The sequence below is a fragment of the Colletes latitarsis genome, chromosome 11 (genome assembly GCF_051014445.1).
Source record: "Colletes latitarsis isolate SP2378_abdomen chromosome 11, iyColLati1, whole genome shotgun sequence".
NCBI lineage: Eukaryota > Metazoa > Arthropoda > Insecta > Hymenoptera > Colletidae > Colletes > Colletes latitarsis.
Window position 1 is genome coordinate 9798209 of NC_135144.1, and position 19949 is coordinate 9818157.

The window sequence follows — 19949 nt, forward strand, 5'->3', positions numbered from 1 at the left end:
TCATGGGCGAATCCTTTTACGCGTGAACTTTGATTTTTACGAAATTATAATTTATTAGGATGATTCGAGTAATTTGAAAATTAATAAAATTTAGTTTTTTAATGTACTAGAGTAATTTTAAAAAAGTCAATCGAACGATTATCTTGATTTACGTCTGTAACAGTATTTTCCCTGTAATCTTATCTTTAACCGAGGACTATCATTTTTACACAAACTCCCACGTGCCACAATAATCACTTTTTTCCGATAGAATAACCACAAATCGTTAACGCCGTTCACAAAATCCGTGGTAATAATTTTAGAATACTTCTTTCGTCGCGATAGACATTTTACTAACCGAACAATTTGTTCGACGCGTCGAAAAAGATTAATGATACTCGATGTTAAGTAGACGGTTACTAAAATCTGTCATTCTTGATTAATTAATGCAAAAGTTTATAGGTTAACGCATCGTCGACAATTGGTACAATTCAGGCACTAATCATTTAAGTAAAATTGATCATGGTTTTATCGTAAGAGAATCACGTTTGATCGATTAATCGCGACACAAAGGAACGCAGAACCATCGCTTAGGAGAGTCTCTGTCAAACTGAGACCGTAGATTCGGTCGAAAGATTTCGATGGTCTACGGACTAAGGAAAAAAAAGCTGATGTCACTGTAATGAACAACGAATGCACCTAACGTTCATTTAATGACACAAAATAGTAAATTATCAATAGCCGTGTACAGAAAAGATTCTTTAAAAGAAATTGTATCCCTAGTGTCGACAAAAATTACAAACGAACGAGACACATTATTGTGGTCGTATTAATCAGAAACAATGAAACGATTTATAAAGAAAAATATAGATCGCTTTTAATATCATCCAGGAACCATGCCTTTTTAATAGCACTCTAGATGTAAATCGAAATAGAATACGGTACTTACGAAAGCGAAGAAAAAAATGATTAATGACCGCGAGTCCCGTAAATCAATCCTAAACGACATAAACTGTTTCAAAGTAAGTGTTGCGAATCCTGGTCGATGTAAGATAATTTTCGAGGAACCGAATCAGCGTTAACTGTTTCAGTTTTAAGATTCGTACGCTCAGCTCGCGCTGTGTGCGGATACTCTATGGTACTATTTATGAGACACAACCGCCAAACGCCCAAAGGCGTTTTCCGCACGCGGCGTACCGATCGATCCGATCCCTCAATTTCATAGCACCGAAAAAATTGAAACAATTAAATTTACCGAAGGAATTAGAACTTAGAAGGAATTCGAAATTTTTTGTTTTTCCATCAATCACCAAATAAAAATAATCACTAAAAACAATCCGAGATCCGTTCAGCGAACAAAATCGGATTTCGAAAATTACACTATTAAATATCGATATTCCCGATACTCTCGATTATTTTTAATTCAATCAACGAACAGAGCAGAGCGAGGAACCCAGCAGCGTCGAGCAGGTCAACCGAACTGATCGTTAAAAATCGTACGACTCGTCGATTATTGTAAAACCACTCCGACGAACGATGGCAGCGCGCGAATCGTGGCACAGCCAACACCTCAAAGGTTTACCGTCAAACTGATCAGAAAGGACCAGGGGAAGGAGCGAAGCCTGTTGGTTAGGGCGGCAACGACTAACGAGCACCGTGTTCGCGCACAGTCTATTTTTGAGATATAATCGCGACTCGCGGCTTCCTCGAAGCCAGAACGCACCAGCGACTCCACGAGCGACGTCTTTCGAGAAAGGTCCCCCTTTCACCGGGCCCCAAACGACGTCCACGTGGGCCTCCAAACGCTCGATCGGTATTCATCGGGCCCACCGATCGAACTAGAGAAATTTTTCACGTCCAATTTGTTAAATTTGAACAACCAAGCAAGGATCGAATGTCAGTACGATTTCTGTACCGATATTATGCCAGCAAAGCTATACCAAATATAATATTGACTTCAATCGATCGAGTTAAGGGGATCTTCTACCGTAAAACGCATTTTTTTATACAGAAACTATGCAACTTCTTGCATAGACGTTTCGCGTATATATTTATTACTCTTCTAGTAATATTCGCGAATTTTTACAACGAGAGATTGTCAAAATTGGTGACAGAGCTTCCATGATTTCAGCCAAGATTTTCAATTAGAATACATTTTTCTATAGTCGGTATTAAAAGGACAGAAAACATTGATAATTAAAGAAATGACTACATTTTGATTTTGAAGTATCGATTTTTTTCTTTCTAAATGGAATAATGATTTTGACTTCATTGTAGCACAAGCTATAGTGAAATCGGTCAAGTAGATCTCGAGATACCATGGAAGCTAATTCAGAAAAGATAGTTTTGAGAAAAACGCATCTAAACAGAAAGAGCAATACGTATACCTTCGTTAATTTTAGGAGTTTGGTGGTATGCGTTTGCACACATATTTCTAAGACTACATCCTTCAAGACAATGCAAAAAATAAGCTCGAATTTTTTGGCGGTTTACAGTAGAAGATCCCGTTAAGAAGTTCAATTTGTAATTGTTCGAGCGTCTGCTAAAAATATTCGACTTTCCTGGTATACCAAGACTCTGGAACGTTGGCAGCTGACAGAAGTCTTTGGAAGACTGCAAAGTCATAGAGCTAGTTATACGAGGAACTCAGAAAAGCAGTCGCTCAGATGAAATGGGCCTCGCTACATTAAACGGTTTCCAAAATTATAACATACTTCTAAAGAGATAAACCTATAAATCTCTAAGTCACCGACTCTATCATGTGCTTCGTACGTTTACCACAGTGTCTATCCTGTTTCAAGGATCACGCATTATTTCAACACCTTAATAGCAATTTTCTTTTCGCCAGTGTGAAATTTAATTTGTAATTGTTCGAGCATCCTTCGAAGACAAGTAACGTTACATACAATAGTCTCTGGAACGTTAGTAGCAGAAACCAGTTTTCAGAAGACCAGATACGAAGAAGGTGGTTGCTCTAGAAACTCTGAAAACTAGTTTGTAGGATATTAAATATTCAGTGGAAGTAATCTGTAGGATATTAGACGGTTCCAAGATTGATAAAATCTCTCTAAAAGACATAAAAGTCTGTTCCATATGTACGTCGCTGTCTCCGCGACCTAATTTATATGCTTGTCGTTGTTTTAATCGTGGGTCCTTTGAGAGACCCCATCAGTTATCCTCTCAAATTCGGTTGACCAATTTTACACAAATCTAGGATTCTCGAAACGTGGAAGAACTGCGAATCGTTGTACGTTTTTCTGATGGAACGGATGGTAATATACAGTCATTAGTATGATCGTAAGGTTTTGGTAACGTATTTCAAAATGTCGTTTATTTTACAAGCTCGCTGGTGAAATCATTTATCACAAAAGCCTCACGATTCCGAATGAAATAGTTTGCACGGAAAATATAAATAAAAAATTATGATTATGGACTCCGTTATTTGATACCGACACGATATCGAACCCACTTGGCTGTGACTATAAAAGGCACTGAGCTACTGTAGCCACTCCGATCGCTCATCAAGCACACATTTCAAGCATAAAATATGAGCTCGACATCGTCACTTGTCGCGCGACCTGTTGCGCGCGAGATTCTTTTCGCGGCTCGTTTTCTCGAGTTTATTTTTGAACCACCAAAAAGCACAGAGGAACACTTGAGGATCGAAAATATCTGAAATCACAGCGGAGAAGACTTTGGCGAATACAATTACGATTTTTAAAAGGGGACGCGCAGTGTCTGAAAATTTTATTAAAAATAAGGTATATAGAATTTTATATCGCGTTATTTTGTTTTCTTTCTTTTTTGCAATTCGAATTAGAGCAACGTCTCACCCTGAACTATATTCATGCACGAGAAAGTGTAACACGTTACGTCACAGCGCACACTATGAAAACTGTACTCGAGATAAGATTAACAGCTTAATTACGATGCACTGTACGTGTGAAATAGCGCACTTGGCAAGAACCAACTGTGTGTAATAAAATAGACTTTCTGTGTAAAAAAAATTCTTGTTATTCTCATTATTCAAACGACCGTAGGTAATTTTCTACTTTTTTTTATTAGGTTTTATAAGTATGATTTATTGCTTGGTAATTGCTTGGATATTAATAGCGTCGGATCAATCCGTATAAAATTACATTCTATCGTGTATTGTAAATAGGAAGAAATACTGCTACGTATGGTAAAAACGTCGTGTTCGTCGCTATCACGTAATGGCATAATTTTAGAGCAATTATTTGTTGTTTTTCTCCCTTTTTATTACGAAACACGCGGAAAAATACGAATCGTTGACAGGAAATTATAACCATCGAGTCTACGTAGATAATTAGCTATTAATAGACAAGAGACGAATACGATTATTTTTTTCTTATCATTTGTACAGAGAAATATTACTGTTTATTCCGTTCATTGAATTTTAATTTTCTCAAATCGGTCACTTCCGTAGTGCGATAATGCGAAGAAAAAGTAATTGGCAGTTTGAATAATACTCGTTCGTGTCGCTATCTAGTAACGCTAATTAACTTTTTATGCAAATGTGTACAAGAATTCACAAACGATTATTCAATTTTTTAACTTTTGTCAGTAAGCGTATTATTCGTGTATCTATCTCGACAACTCTGTGCATCGACGACGAACAGTATGCAAATGTGAAATCCATCTTTGATTTGACAAATCAAATCTCGATCTTTGATCTTTGATTTCAAACTGATTTTTTTTCGCAAATTCGTAATTTTTAAACTCTGCGTCTTCTTAAACAGGATCGGGAAAGTAATACTAATGCTATTATCTCATTATACAATCACCAGAAGTACTATTTTCAATAAAGAAAGAGTGTTTCAAAGTGTACACATTAAAGGCAGATTGAATGAATAAAAGTATGTTGATACAAAAGTATGATTCAGCAAGTTCGTACTTTTCTCGTTAATTTTTATGATTCCTTGTAGCTTGAACTATTAAACAACCCGCAACCAAAAATAATCTTTCCAGAATGATTTGAAATTTTTTAAATTTGTTGACAAATTTATCTACCTACACGAATTTTTTTCTCGAAAGTGCGTAGGATTTCGAGGGAGTACTTATTCCCAAAAATGTTGTAACTGACCCTCATAACCGAAAATAATTTTTGTAGAACGATTTGAAATTCTTTTTTTCACCAAAAAATTTAGGCCCTGTCGATTTTTCTAACATTCGTCTTTGACTTTTAATAAATTTGTTTGACGTCCTACGGAAATTTCGTTTAGCACTTTTTTGTAGGTATTACTGAGCTCCACTTCCCCCTAAAATTTCAATGAGATACACCTACTATTGTAGATTTTATGGTCGTTTGAAAATTGTACCATTTTTCTGGGGTTTTTTCATTATACGGAATTAAGGAACAACTTTTCCAACATTCTTACAATTTCTAGATATTCTTCACCTAAATACGCGTTATTTGTATTTTGAAACCTTAAAATCGTGTGATCTGTTCAAGAGTTATGGTGTTTTAAAGATACGCATGAAGATCATTTTTGGTCAGAAATTATATTTTCGGTTCGGAATTTTTTTCTCGAAACTGCGTAGAATTTCGGGGGTATGTCTATTCACCAAAAATGATGGTAATTGACGCCTGCAATCGAAAATAATTTTTCCAGGACGATTTGAAATTTTCTTTTTTCATCGAAAAAAGGCACCTAATTAGATTTTTGGTAAGGAATTTTTTTCTCGAAAGTGCGTAGGATTTCGGGCATATGGGTAATGACCAAAAATGATTGTAATTGACCCCCGTAATCGAATATAATTTTTCCAGAGTAATTTCAAACTTTTTAATTTCGCCGAAAAATTTCAACAGGTACCCCACGTCGATTTTTCTTAAAAATTCCTTTTTCATTTTTAGTAATTTTGTTTGACGCCTTACAGAAAAGTTGTCTAATACTTTTCTGTAGGTACCCATGAGCTCTACTTCAGAAAAAAGTTTCATTGAAATATATTCACTATTGTAGAAATTATGGCTGTTTGAAAATTGGACCATTTTAATGGGGTTTTTCTCATTTTGCGTGGTCAAGGACCAACTTTTCGAATATTTTTGCGATTTGTACATATTCTCCATCAAAATACGCGTAGTTTGCTTTTTTAAACATTAAAATCGTCCAATCCGTTCAGAAATTATGACGTTTTAAAGATTCGCATGAAAAATCGGGCAGACATTTCTGGCCAGAAATTATATTTTCGGTAAGGAATTTTTTTCTCGGAACTGAGTAGGATTTCGGGGGTATGTCTATTGACCAAAAATGCTTACAATTGACCTCTGCAACTAAAAATAATTTTTTCAAAACGATTTGAAATATTTTTCTTTCGTCGAAAAATTTTGGTACATATGACCTATCGCTTTTTCTTCAAAACTCGTTTTTAATTTTTAGTAAATTCGTTTGACGTGCTATGGTAAAGGTGTTTAGTACTTTTTTGTAGATACCTGTGGGCTCTATTTCCTCCCAAAATTTCAATGAGATACACGTACTATTGTAGGAGTTATGGTCGTTTGAAAATTGGACCATTTTTCTGGGGTTTTTCTCATTATACGGAATTAAGGAACAATTTTTCCAACATTCTTAGAATTTCTAGATATTCTTCACCAAAATACGCGTTGTTTGCCTTTTGAAACATTAAAATCCTCTAATCCGTTCAGAAGTTATGATGTTTTAAAGTTACATATGAAATTTCAGTAGATTATTTCTGGTCAGACTATATTTTCGAGACTTCTGTCCTCCGATGCTGAATCAAAATTGCTAACATCAGAAGGCAGCTCGGGTAACTAATTTACAGTTGCGGATAACAGTGTAATTTCCGTTCCGTGAACCTGGTTTTTCGTATTTTGTAGTTCTCTGCTCGTCTCTGGCACTGTTCCCACGAGGATGCACGTGGTCTTCGAACGAGACCTTGCCTCACTTTTGAAGGTGTACCCACAACACACCGATCCGCGATCGTGCGTTGGCTTTGCACGTAGACAAGATCCTTCGACGAACCGATTACGGGACGCAGCATTTGAATTATTTAAGCGGCGTACACCGAAACCTCCGTATTTCCATTTCGTAATCGCGACGATACATGCGGAGAGAAACAGGCGTTTGAATTTAACTAAAATCCGGCGTCGTTTTGCAAGCAGCTTCGTTAACTTGCCCAACGATTGCTGCAAATTATACGTGTATCGAAACAAGACGGTGAAAAACGCGTTTTTTCTTTCTTATCGAGTGCATTATTTTGCAACGCGCGGTGATGTTTACTATGTAAAAAACTTGTATTATTGTCTGCGATAAAAAAATATTACTGCAATAAGTGCCACAAGGCTTGTTGCAAAATAAGCGAAAGAAACACATCGATAAATATGCTGAATAAACTATACTAGTAAAGTATATTAATTTTATAAAAGTAATATTTTTACTTAACTCGTTAAGCCTCTGGAATTTCATTTTTCAACTCTCTTCGCGTTTCATCTCAGTTTTAATTTCTGCTTTTCCTTCGGTTAAAACACAAACACAATTCTTTGTATTTAATATTTTATACGCTATTCGCACACGGAATTAAATAATTAAACCATCCAATTGAAATATTCTATAAACCAGAAATTTCACACACTATTCTCGTAAAAATCATGGGATTAAGAAAAGAGGATCAAAGAGCACGATTCTCATTCGTTGCACAAATTCCAAAATAATCTTTCGTCGTAGCACAAGAGTATCTTATCACTGTTTGCATATAATTAGCGCGAATAAAATGGCCAGTGTAAACTTTCAAGTAAGGCAAACTGTGCACAATTTTCACCTCTTGAGAGTCAATTGAATCGCGCGGACACTCATTGATATAAAAAAGCGTTGCACCTTGACGAACAGTTGACTACAAAGCGCGAATAATCGATTTATTTCGCAGTGACGTACCATTCAATGGATGAACAAACTTTTTGCGCTCGCGATAAGACATCAATGAAAGGTTTTCGCAATAACGCGACGTCGATTCGTCGCGATAATCACTTACGTCCGTCGATCGTAAAAATCGATTTGTTCTTGTAAAATCGTAGTTCGTTGCTCTCGAAAACGTCACCCGGATTCGAGCCAACCGTTTCTCGGTAATTCGTCTCTGTTTGCGTAATTTTTTAGAGGATGACACACGTTGGAAGGCGAAAATTAGAGAATGACGATATTGCATTTAAGATATTTTTATTTTCAACAGCTTGCTAAGAGGAATCAAGTGGTTCGTCGAGAAAAATCGACAGGGGGTAAGTGCTGAAATTTTTCAACAAAAGAAAAAAATTTCAAATCGTTCAAAAAAAATTATTTTTGGTTGTGGGTGTCAATTACAATCATTTTTGGTGAATAGACATACCCTCGAAATTCTACACACCTTCGAGAAAAAAATTCATTACTGAAAATATAATGTCTGACCATAACTGTTTGGTTACCCTGAAAAAAAGAAATTTCAAATCGTTTTGGAAAAATTATTTTTGGTTGCAGGGCTCAATTACAATCATTTTTGGTCATTAGACATAACCGCGAAATTCTATGCATTTTCGAGAAAAAAATTCCTCACCGAAAATATAATTTCTGGCCAAAAATCGTTCCTTGAAATTTTATGCACATCTTTAAAACATCATAACTACTGAACGGATTGGACGATTTTAATGTTTAAAAATGCAAATTACGCGTATTTTAGTGGAGAATATGTAGAAGTTCCAAAAATATTCGAAAACTTGTTCCTTGACCCCGCAAAATAAGAAAAACCTCATAAAAATAGTCCAAGTTTTAAACGATCATAACTTCTGCAGTAGTGAACGTATCTCATTGAAATTTTGAAGAAAACTAGAGTTCATGGATACCTACAAAAAAGTATTAAACAACTTTTCTATAGGACGTCAAATAAAATTAGTAAAAATGAAAAACAAATTTTTAAGAAAAATTGTTAAGGAATAGGTGCCTAAATTCGAAGAAAAAAGAAAAATTCAAATCGTTCTAAAAAAATTATTTTCTATTGCATGGGTCAATTACAATCATTTTTGGTGAATAGACATATCTTTGAAATCCTACGCACTTTAGAGAAAAAAATTCCTTACCGAAAATATAATGTGTGACCTAGAAATGATCTACTGAAATTTCATGTGTATCTTTAAAACATCGTAACTTCTGAACGGAAAGGAGGATTTTAACGTTTCAAAAGGCAATCAACGCGTATTTTAGTGAGCAATATGTAGATATTTGAAGAATATTCGCACAGTTGTTCCTTAATCCTTTAAAGTGAGAAAACCCCCATAAAAATGGTCCAATTTTCAAACGACAATAACTCCTGCAATAGTAGGTGTATCTCCTTGAAATTTTGGGGAGAAGTGGAGCTCATAGGTACCTACAAAAAAGTACTAAACAACTTTTTTGTAGGGAGAATGACGAAATTGCATTTAAGATATTTTTATTTTCAACAGATTGCTAACTAGAACCTAGTGGTTCGTCGGTGAGAAGAGATTAGACGAGCAACGTAAGCAAGTCGATGTGAGAAACGATTCGGGAGACAGCAAGGTCGACAGGGATACACCGAGAACAAAAATTATCCTCGGTAATAATTTGTGAACAATGGTTACACAACGTTCCAACGTTTCGCGTGGGTGAGAGAAAGGAAGTCGTTCTATTTACCGTGTATCACTTTTACTAATATTTCGAGTGGGGATAATCTCCGGGGTGCCTCGGGCCGCGTATTGCCTCGATTTAGTAGAAATGACGAAACTATTTTTGCGTGTCGGTGAAAATCCCGTGTGTCGACTAGGATTACCAATTCGACACGAATTACAATGGCAATGCTTCTTACGTCTCTTGCGGACTTTCGATTCAAAGAGGGAGGGGGGTGAATTGCACATATTGTGGAGTAACTCTTTGCAGCACGATCGTTTAGAAAATTGTCCATTCAAGCACAGTGGTACCCATCGTCGGTGACCATTTGCATCGCCATCTTGCAACGGTTCCACGTTTTCACGGTCATAATACTTTCATATGCAGAATAATAAGAAGAATCGACTTGTGTAAAAAAATGTACAGTTAAATTCAAAAACCAAATGGAAAATTCAATTCTCAACGAGTAATAGGTGATTTTATGAAATTTAGAATTATGTTTTATCAACTTTATTATAATCGACAAAACTTTTACCAAATTGCCATAAAGTAAGCATGCCATGGGAACGTATTTATAAGATATGCAAAATGTTCCGATATAATGACGGTATTTTACATTTCGATGTAAGCACAGACGAGAAATACTAGATCTTACACTTTATGGACTTTCGTAGACCAATCTGACTGCCCTACATATAAAAGATAAGAGAAGTACACATAACAAACAACGCATAATTTGGTGGAAAATATGTAGAAATTTTAAAAATATTCGAAAGGTTGGTCTTCAATTCCGTAAAATGACAAAACCCCATAAAAGTAGTCCAATTTTCAAACGACCATAACTCTTACAATAGTGAATAGATTTTAATGAAACTTTTTTCTGAAGTAGAGCTCATAGATACCTACAAAAAAGTATTACATAACTTTTCTGTAGGCCGTCAAAGAATATTACTAAAAATGAAAAACCAATTTTTAAGAAAGATCGACAGAGGGTAGGTGCCTAAAAAAAAATTTTCAAATCGTCCTGAAAAAATTATTTTCGGTCGCGTGGGTCAATTACAATCATTTTTGGTGAATAGACATATTCTCGAAATCTTACCCACTTTTGAGAAAAAAATTCTTTACTGAAAATATAATCTGTAATCGGAAATGTATCTGTAATATTATTTTCTGTCTCACTTCTTCTTGTGTTCATTTCTAAATCTGTTGGTAACATTGCGAGTGACAGGAAAATGGTAATGGGACTCTAGGACCGCATAAAAATGGGCCGAAAAAGTCCATTGGAAGGAAGGTCTACATGTATACGTCGTCTTTGATGTACATAAGTCCCCGTTCGCGGGGTAATAAAGACGATACCGACCGGGTCGATCTAGAAAACGGGCCGAGTGTAACAGGTAGAAGCAGACGGTGAAACGAGCTCGCGAGAAGGCGCCACCAACCAGTCGAGATATCTCGAGGAGGCGCTAATTCGCTCGTTCGTTCGCTCGTTTTGAAGCTCGTCGCTCGGCCGCCTGTGCGGCTTTAACTTTTTAAAATGTCGCCGATGGCCGTGACAGCTTCTATTTTTAGCCGCGGCGAGATAAGCGCGGGAGGGACGACGGGTAAAGAGAGAGAAAAAGAGAGAGAGAGGCTGAGAGCGAGATAGAGAGAGGGAACACCCTCAGGAGAGACGAAGATAACGAGTGGAACATCCAGTAGCGTAACCGGATGGTATTTTAGTAGGCACTTGAAAAAAACACCTGTTTAATTAGCTCTCTGAGTGCACCGTGATCGATGGAACTGAACGAATGGTCTCCATCTTGCTGTTCTTTGCGGATAATTATTGGCGTTGAGGTATCAGCAAACGTACGTTTGAAAAAATAGCGCGTTTCTAACGATCGTATTCCTCGGGATCGAATTGCGTCTGTTCGTACTTTGCGCAATTCGCGTGGAAAGTCGCGAGCTGCGCGCGCAAACGATAGGGAATAACGCGTCGACGGAATGTTTCTGTGTTTGGTAATAAACGGTTCGCGAAAACAGGGAATTTATCCCCAGACGGGAGCATCGAGGACCACCGTTTCTTCCGTCGATCGTTTCGATGCTTGCATACGTAAAATTCGTAGCGCAATTTCGACTTTTACAACCTCAGAATCCCAGAATCCGTTTCAACTGCAAAAGCGTCCAATATGCACGGCGTAGAGACGACTTCGATTATGCAATCGCCGTTATCACAGCCTAAAACTGTTAATTTTTGAGACTGATTCAATTACATCGCCGACAATGAATAGGAACGACAGTCTCGTTGGAATAGGAGCAATACCGTGGATAGAGCGAACGCGCGATGGAGGGGGAGAAAAAGAAGAGAGAGAAAGAGAGAGAATCAAAGAACTAATTATGCGTGACGTCACTCAGCTGGTTTCTACAGACGAGTCGAGTGCAACAAGTCGACTCGAGTCAAGTCACGGCAAGTGGGCCAGAAGTATCTCTCTCTTTTCCTCTTCTTCCCGCGTAGCTGCAACCGCGGCGAAAGCTGCGTCTGCGACGAGAGAACTCGGTCTTTTTGCCACGGACGAGGTAGAAGGAGGCAAAAACTCAATTCCCAAATTTTATGGCCGGTAAATCAGTGGCACGTTGGGCCTGTTGTCACCAGCCGTCCATTCCAAGTGGATCGATGAAACGGAATTAGGAATGTTCGATTACAAATTGATTCCACTGCGAAAATCGATCACTCGCGGGCGACTACAGGCGACGAAATTTTTTATTTCAAGTTTGCTCGTCCTAATATGTTTTGAATAAATTACTACTACACAGGTTTTACAGGGAATTTACTAGTCAATTGTTTCTTTCGTAACGTTTTAAATATGCAGATATAATTTAGCGACTTTAAATAATAGGTAACTAGGACAATGATTCTAGTAATTTCGATTCAAAATCGATTTGTATCCAAGAATCCAAGCATGCAGAACTGGCATAACGCCAGCGTCGCATAGGAAATGCAATGAAAGCTTAATTAACAATAAGCAAACGTGGTGTTTTAAATATGAAGATATAATTTAACGATTTCAAAATATAGGTTAGGTGACTAGGAGAATAATTCTAGTAATTTCGATTCAAAATCGATTTGTATCCAAGAATCCAAGCATCCTGAACTGGAATAATGCCAACGTCGCATAGGAAATGCAATGAAAGCTTAATTAACAATTAGCAAACGTGGTGTTTTACATATGAAGATATAATTTAACGATTTTAAAATATAGGTTAGGTGACTAGGAAAATAATTCTAGTAATTTCGATTCAAAATCGATTTGTATCCAAGAATCCAAGCATCCAGAACTGGCATAACGCCAGCGTCGCATAGGAAATGCAATGAAAGCTTAATTAACAATTAGTAAACGTGGTGTTTTAAATATGAAGATATAATTTAACGATTTCAAATTATAGGTTTGGTGACTAGGAAAATAATTCTAGTCATTTCGATTCAAAATCGATTTGTATCCAAGAATCCAAGCATCCTGAACTGGAATAATGCCAACGTCGCATAGGAAATGCAATGAAAGCTTAATTAACAATTAGCAAACGTGGTGTTTTACATATGAAGATATAATTTAACGATTTTAAAATATAGGTTAGGTGACTAGGAAAATAATTCTAGTAATTTCGATTCAAAATCGATTTGTATCCAAGAATCCAAGCATCCAGAACTGGCATAACGCCAGCGTCGCATAGGAAATGCAATGAAAGCTTAATTAACAATTAGTAAACGTGGTGTTTTAAATATGAAGATATAATTTAACGATTTCAAATTATAGGTTTGGTGACTAGGAAAATAATTCTAGTCATTTCGATTCAAAATCGATTTGTATCCAAGAATCCAAGCATCCTGAACTGGAATAATGCCAACGTCGCATAGGAAATGCAATGAAAGCTTAATTAACAATTAGCAAACGTGGTGTTTTACATATGAAGATATAATTTAACGATTTTAAAATATAGGTTAGGTGACTAGGAAAATAATTCTAGTAATTTCGATTCAAAATCGATTTGTATCCAAGAATCCAAGCATCCAGAACTGGAATAACGCCAGCGTCGCATAGGAAATGCAATGAAAGCTTAATTAACAATTAGCAAACGTGGTGTTTTAAATAAGAAGATATAATTTAACGATTTCAAAATATAGGTTAGGTGACTAGGAAAATAATTCTAGTAATTTCGATTCAAAATCGATTTGTATCCAAGAATCCAAGCATCCAGAACTGGAATAACGCCAGCGTCGCATAGGAAATGCAATGAAAGCTTAATTAACAATTAGCAAACGTGGTGTTTTACATATGAAGATATAATTTAACGATTTCAAAATATAGGTTAGGTGACTAGGAAAATAATTCTAGTAATTTCGATTCAAAATCGATTTGTATCCAAGAATCCAAGCATCCAGAACTGGAATAACGCCAGCGTCGCATAGGAAATGCAATGAAAGCTTAATTAACAATTAGCAAACGTGGTGTTTTAAATAAGAAGATATAATTTAACGATTTCAAAATATAGGTTAGGTGACTAGGAAAATAATTCTAGTAATTTCGATTCAAAATCGATTTGTATCCAAGAATCCAAGCATCCAGAACTGGAATAACGCCAGCGTCGCATAGGAAATGCAATGAAAGCTTAATTAACAATTAGCAAACGTGGTGTTTTACATATGAAGATATAATTTAACGATTTCAAAATATAGGTTAGGTGACTAGGAAAATAATTCTAGTAATTTCGATTCAAAATCGATTTGTATCCAAGAATCCAAGCATCCAGAACTGGAATAACGCCAGCGTCGCATAGGAAATGCAATGAAAGCTTAATTAACAATAAGCAAACGTGGTGTTTTAAATATGAAGATATAATTTAACGATTTCAAAATATAGGTTAGGTGACTAGGAGAATAATTCTAGTAATTTCGATTCAAAATCGATTTGTATCCAAGAATCCAAGCATCCTGAACTGGAATAACGCCAGCGTCGCATAGGAAATGCAATGAAAGCTTAATTAACAATTAGTAAACGTGGTGTTTTAAATATGAAGATATAATTTAACGATTTCAAAATATAGGTTAGGTGACTAGGAAAATAATTCTAGTAATTTCGATTCAAAATCGATTTGTATCCAAGAATCCAAGCATCCAGAACTGGAATAACGCCAGCGTCGCATAGGAAATGCAATGAAAGCTTAATTAACAATTAGTAAACGTGGTGTTTTAAATATGAAGATATAATTTAACGATTTCAAAATATAGGTTAGGTGACTAGGAAAATAATTCTAGTAATTTCGATTCAAAATCGATTTGTATCCAAGAATCCAAGCATTCTGAACTGGAATAACGCCAGCGTCGCATAGGAAATGCAATGAAAGCTTAATTAACAATTAGCAAACGTGGTGTTTTACATATGAAGATATAATTTAACGATTTCAAAATATAGGTTAGGTGACTAGGAAAATAATTCTAGTAATTTCGATTCAAAATCGATTTGTATCCAAGAATCCAAGCATCCAGAACTGGAATAACGCCAGCGTCGCATAGGAAATGCAATGAAAGCTTAATTAACAATTAGCAAACGTGGTGTTTTACATATGAAGATATAATTTAACGATTTCAAAATATAGGTTAGGTGACTAGGAAAATAATTCTAGTAATTTCGATTCAAAATCGATTTGTATCCAAGAATCCAAGCATCCAGAACTGGAATAACGTCAGCGTCGCATAGGAAATGCAATGAAAGCTTAATTAACAATTAGTAAACGTGGTGTTTTAAATATGAAGATATAATTTAACGATTTCAAAATATAGGTTAGGTGACTAGGACAATAATTCTAGTAATTTCGATTCAAAATCGATTTGTTTCCAAGAATCCAAGCATCCTGAACTGGAATAATGCCAACGTCGCATAGGAAATGCAATGAAAGCTTAATTAACAATTAGCAAACGTGACGTGGAAGTCTCGAATTTGGACGCGCGAGTGTCACACGTTTTTCTGGAATTCGTGGAACGTTTTAATTGGTTGGACGATGGCGGAGCTTCTCCCGGAACGGGATCAGTAAATGTTAAAAATTATATCAAAATGTATTTGTAACCTTATTTGAGCTAAATAAAACGATCTCAACCATTACACTTGTTTATATCTTTTTATTAGACTTGTTAGATCGTTGTCTTATCCTCTATTTAAATAATTATTTAAAATATTAAGGAAACTTCGTGTTTCTCGCCAAAGGTAGGCGGAAAGAACGATTTATTAAAATCCGTAGGATTTTAGGATACTTGCAGTGAATTTGCAACTTGTTACGGTCGGAGCAAACTCGTTTCGTCGCTCAAGGACTTTTTTTTATTGCGAATCACATAAACTACAAATTCTATTTTTACGGTACACAAGCTTGCTTCTCCGTTTCAGATACAGAGGGCGTCAGACTGCAGACTTGTTCGAAGAGGAAAAAAGTATAACGATACAAATGCCTAAATTTTACTTTTGAGACGACTCTTTACCTTCGATAACTAGCAAATTTTGTACTGTAGTATAATATTTCGATTAAAACACTATTTAAAAACAAAACAAAGAAGAAATCCTTCCGAAAATTCGATCAAAATGGCCACTGCATACATCAAGGAAGTTGAAATAAAAAAAAAAGATTATCAAAGACTTTTTACTTGGAAAAGATATTACGATCCAATATTTATATCATATACAGTTGAACTTATTTACCAATACATTCTTGCAACCAGATTATGTAGTATTACTCATTGTTCTATAAATATTTTCGCATCGATCTTAATCTGAATTTACAATGAGGTGGCAATTAACATTCTCATGAATAGTACGCGAGAAAATGATGTATTATATAAGTATTAACCATTAAAGATTTCACCGCGAACCAACAATTTACGCGGGGCTCTGTCTAGAAATTTCTTTTCGAATCGATAACAAAGCAAGAGTACATTTCAATTCCGCGCTTGTTGCTCAGATTATTTTTAGACTACGAGTAATCTGAGAAAGCAGTCATAAAGCGTAACTCGCTCGGCAGCATAAATCGTATTGTTTACCTTTATTTCGCAAGTAGAAAGAAACTGTTTACGAGCGTGATTTACCGTCCACGGTGCATACAATCACACGCACGTTTTTGATTAATGATCTGATGCTAATGCGCCTCTCATTAGAAACGGAAAATTTACTCTACTTAGCTACACGATAGACCAAGGGGAACTGAAACAACCGATTTCCTAACGACACCGATGAATTGAAGGAAAATTGGCATTCGTGTGCAGCGGTGCTCCGCGAGCATTAACGGCGTTACGCGATTAATCGAGACGAAAAGGGATTACGATTATTCAATTTTTTTCAACGTGAAAAATAATCAGGGAAATCATAAATTAAATAAGAATGTAGGAGAACCGACCTACGGTGTGCAAAAATGTCCGAAAGGCGGACAAAATGAAGCAAAATGGCATTTCTCATATGGCATTACCATTAATATTAACATATTTCATTGTTATACTACTAGTATATATTAAAAAATACTTTATAGATTATACTATATAGGGTGTTCAGGCACCCATGGGAACAATTTTAACAGGTGATTCTAGAGGCCAAAATAAGACGAAAATCAAGAATACCAATTTGTTGATGGAGGCTTCGTTACAAAATTATTGACGTTTAAAGTTCCGTCCGTATTGAATTTTTTTCTCGAAAATGCGCAGGATTTCAGGGGTAGGTTCATTCATAAAAAATGATTGTAATTGACCCCTGTAACTAAATATAATTTTTTTAGTATGATTTGAAATTTTGTAATTTCGTCTAAAAATTTTAGTACCTACTCGAATTTTTTTCTCGAAAGTGGGTAGGATTTCGAGGGAATGTGTATTCACCAAAAATGATTGTGATTGAGCCCCGCAACCGAAAATAATTTTTTCAGGATGACTTGAAACTTTTCAATTTTCAGGGTAAAAGGCAGTTATGGTCAGACATTATATTTTCAGTACTGAATTTTTTTCTCGAAAGTGAGTAAGATTTCGGGGGTATGTCTATTTACCAAAAATGATTGTAATTAACCCCTGCAACCGAAAATAATTTTTCCAGAACGATTTGAAATTTTTATTTTTCGTCGAAAAATTTCGGCACCTACCCCCTGTCGATTTTTCTTAAAAATTAGTTTTTCATTTTTAATAATTTCGTTTGACGTCCTACAGAAAAGTTGTTTAATACTTTTTTGTAGGTATCTATGAGCTCTACTTCAGAAAAAAGTTTCATTGAAATATATTCATTATTGTAGGAGTTATGGCTGTTTGAATATTGGACCATTTTTATTGGGTTTTTCTCAGTTTACGGTGTCAAGGATCAACTTTTCGAATATTTTTGCAATTTCTACATATTCTTCATCTAAATACGCATCGTTTGCGTTTTTGAAAATTAAAATCGTCCAATCCGTTCAGAAGTTATGGTGTTTTAAAGATTCGCATGAAATTAACGGGAACCATTTTTGGCCTGAAATTATATTTTCGGTATGGAATTTTTTTCTCGAAAATAGTTAGGATTTCGAGGGTATGTCTATTGACCAAAAATTATTACAATTGGTCCCTGCAATTGAAAATAATTTTTTTAGAACGATTTGAAATTTTTTAATTTTGTCGAAAAATTTCACACCTTCTCGAATTTTTTTCTCGAAAGTGGGTAGAATTTTGGGGGTATGTCTATTGACCAAAAATTATTATAATTGGTCCCTGCAATCAAAAATAATTTTTTTAGAACGATTTGAAATTTTTGAATTTAATTTTTAATAACTTTTTAACGAAGCCTCCATCAACAAATTGGTATTCTTTATTTTCCTTTTTTTTTCGCCTGTAGAATCCTCCATTAAAATTTTTCCCAGGGATGGCCGAACACCCTGTATAAGAAAATGCACCGACAATTGCAATAAATTTCTGGCATCATTTTCAACAAAAAATTGGTAAATTCGGTAAAAGTTACGTTCCTTTATTAACATTTTGAGATATAAAAATTTATAAAACATAGACTTTAGTCTTTTGACTTTCGTCCATTGCTGGACACACTGCGTTGTGGTGGAAACTAAAGATTTAATATAATCTTGTATCGCCCACAATATACACAGTCCACTGAGTTTCATCGAATAAAACAAACTTAATAAACATCATTAAAAACTTCTTTTTCCTAGGAATCTCCAGACGACACTAATATTTTCTCTCCGTTTCTGCTTTTTTCAATGCAAAGCTAACTTGCAAAAATCAAATTAAAAACCCAAACTTTCGTGTAAAGGGCGCAAGTTTAAGAAAATGCACCGAAAATTGCAATCTGGCATCATTCTCAACAAAAAATTGGTAAATTCGGTAAAAGTTACGTTCCTCTATTAACATTTTGAGATATAAAAATTTATAAAACATAGACTTTAGTCTTTTGACTTTCGTCCATTGCTGGACACACTGCGTTGTGGTGAAAACTAAGGATTTAATATAATCTTGTATCGCCCACAATATACACAACTCACTGAGTTTCATCGAAAAAAACAAACTTAATAAACGCCATTAAAAACTGCTATCTACGAATGCCCAGACGACACTAATATTTTCTCTCCATTTTTGCTTTTCTTCAATGCAAAGCTATCTTGCAAAAATCAAATTAAAAACACAAACTTTCGGTAAAGGGCACAAGATTAAGAAAATGCACCGCAAATTGCAATCTGGCATCATTTTCAACAAGAAATTGGTAAATTCGGCAAAAGTTACGTTCCTTTATTAACATTTTGAGATGTAAAAATTTATAAAACATAGACTTTAGTCTTTTGTCTTTCGTCCACTGCTGGACACACTGCGTTGTGGTGGAAACTAAGGATTTAATATAATCTTGTATCGCCCACAATATACACAACTCACTGAGTTTCATCGAAAAAAACAAACTTAATAAACGCCATTAAAAACTGCTATCTAGGAATGCCCGGACGACACTAATATTTTCTCTACATTTTTGCTTTTCTTCAATGCAAAGCTAACTTGCAAAAATCAAATTAAAAACACAAACTTTCGGTAAAGGGCACAAGTTTAAGAAAATGCACCGAAAATTGCAATCTGGCATCATTTTCAACAAAAAATTGGTAAATTCGGTAAAAGTTACGTTCCTTTATTAACATTTTGAGATGTAAAAATTTATAAAACATAGACTTTAGTCTTTTGACTTTGGTCCATTGCTGGACACACTGCGTTGTTGTGGAAACTAAGGATTTAATATAATCTTGTATCGCCCACAATATACACAGCCCACTGAGTTTCATCGAAAAAAACAAACTTAATAAACGCCGTTAAAAACTTCTTTTTCCTAGGAATCC

General features: G+C 35.4%; 1 protein-coding gene across 1 annotated transcript in view; it reads right to left on the reverse strand.

Moving 5' to 3' along the window:
- Positions 1-19949, reverse strand: part of For (cGMP-dependent protein kinase for) — a 99783-nt gene that overhangs the window by 49693 nt on the left and 30141 nt on the right. The window lies entirely within an intron of this gene.